Source organism: Trachurus trachurus (genome assembly GCF_905171665.1).
Source record: "Trachurus trachurus genome assembly, chromosome: 2".
Classification (NCBI taxonomy): domain Eukaryota; kingdom Metazoa; phylum Chordata; class Actinopteri; order Carangiformes; family Carangidae; genus Trachurus; species Trachurus trachurus.
The window spans coordinates 9319176-9321505 of NC_139914.1; positions in this window are offsets into that span (position 1 = coordinate 9319176).

A 2330-nucleotide genomic window follows, 5' to 3' on the forward strand; every position below is an offset into this window, starting at 1 on the left:
ACTATTCTGTTTGTAATGTTATGAAATACTGTAGTAAGCTAAGTGTTTAACATTGAGGTACATTTTGTCCAACTATCCACTTCCATCTCATCATATCCCCTGCCATATACTGTATACAAACCAACATTGCTCCACAGGTGGTCAAGAAATTCACAGAGCACCTTTAACTGTGATTTAGGGTTCATCGGGTTAAGTGGGAGAGTTTTACCGTAGTCAGTGGAAGGTCGCCACTGTTACACAACACCAATATGTGTGAGAGAAATTCAGAGACATCCTCTTCTCCCTTAGGGGGGGCACACCTCCGTAAAGTGATATGCAGATGAAGAAAGGAGGAGGAGGGGAGGAAACAGAGAGAGCAGGAAGGATCAAAAATAAAAAGACAGATCGAGTAAAAAAACAAGGCCGGAAGGAAGAAGTCAGGTGGCAAGAGGCTGAAGAGTAACAGGAGATGGTTATGTAACAACTGGGCTTTGAATAGGAGTATAAAACATACACAGAGATGCTTGATGGTAATCAATGGAGACAGTGATGACAAAGGAGCTCTGTCTTTTCACCTCTGCCACACCCGCTGCACTGACCTCGATGGAACAATACGCTCAGGGGGCCTCAAGTCCATCCTGCTCATGATGAGCCTCAAGTCCGAATTACAGTAAATCCTGAGTCACACTGGTGCTGAGATGAAACATGGAAATGAATTTGACTTTGTGTGACTTAGCATTTAGTGGGCAAATCAAAATCTGAACCTGGAGATGTCACAAATGGAAAGATAAAGGGATAATAAGACATAAATAAGTAAATAAATTAAACTTGGAAATGTTGTTTTCTTGTAAGTCTGTTTTTAATGAAATCTACCCAGGTTGTGTAACAGAGGTACAATGCACACACATGCAGCTCTTGACACCTGATGCTGTTTCTCTCAGCCCACTGTACAGGTATTTCAGTCTCTCAAACAGGAGTGAGCCTCAGTAATCATGGAGGAGGAAGAAATATCTGTTTAATTCTCTCTCTCTGTGTGTGTTATTGCCCGAGGCATTATCTTGCAGTGTCAAAACAGCCTCTCTCATATCACATTTTCCCATGGAGCAAAGCTGAGTGCAAGGAGGATCATAAGGACTCAGCCTAATTACCAATACTAAAATAAATCCAAATGCAATGTTTCTCTCTCACCTATACACTCTGGTGTGATCTTCAATGCTTATGCCCATTGACCTTTCCATAGCAGATGTTTGGACAAGTCCATGTGGAACTAATAATACATAACATTAACAAGGGCCCGGTTCCATCTGTGTCACAGGAAGCTGCGTTAGTCAGCCGCCAATGCACGTAAACATGAAAAGGTTTATATATAAACAAATAAACCATACATGGCCCCCAGGTAGGACCCCGACAGGTATTTTCATCTGCTCTGGTTAATGAGGTGCTCATGTTGAATCACAGAAAGTCTTCTAGCAAGAAGGATGAAGGTGTTTCTGTTATTATACACATTTTTATAGGCCCTACATTACACAGTAGCGAAAAGTGATTAAGTATTTACATTAATTGTATAGTGCACCTTTTAAGTGCGTTATGCGTATTTATATTTTCTAACACTTCATGTCAAGGTTCAGATTGTGATTTCACAATTCAGATTTTAACAGGATGCAGATGAACACTAAACTATTTATTACCATCTGTGTATTAAACATCTTATTATTCTTTCTTTTTTTTTGTTAATACTTGTGTACTGTAAATGCAGTAATATCTTAATTGAGTTATATTACTTATAATGATATAATAGCCTATAGGTAATAAGGAAGTAGCCGACAAATTGACAAAGTAATGAATTGAAGACTTGTAGGCTACTAATGTATTCCAAGCCAAGAAAATGCTTAAGGAAATAGCAATCAGAAATTAAGATAAATGTAGCCAATGATTCTTATAATGCTGTTTTTTGTTTCATTATAGGCTACTTGTCTTGTGACGAAATGTTGTGATGATATTGTCAAATTTTGAAATTACCTTGGTTGGAATAAATAAATAAAAAGAAAGAAAGAAAGAAAAGACATTAGTAAAGATACTTCCTCTGCTACTGAAATGAACTCAAGTACCTCAATTATACTTAATTACCCTTAATTATGCTAATCAGGGTAATTAAGGCCAAGCCCGTTCTCGTTATTTGACGCCACGGGGCGGGGTTTCAGTGAATATTCATGGTCGTGTGGGTGAGACAGCGCACGCGAGGGGAGGAGAGTCAGCCTCGCGCTCACAGCTGGATGGACAGCAGCGTCTCCGTCGCCGCCGACGCAGCAGCAGCAGCAGCAGAAGAAAAAACAGCAGGATGTGAATTTTTC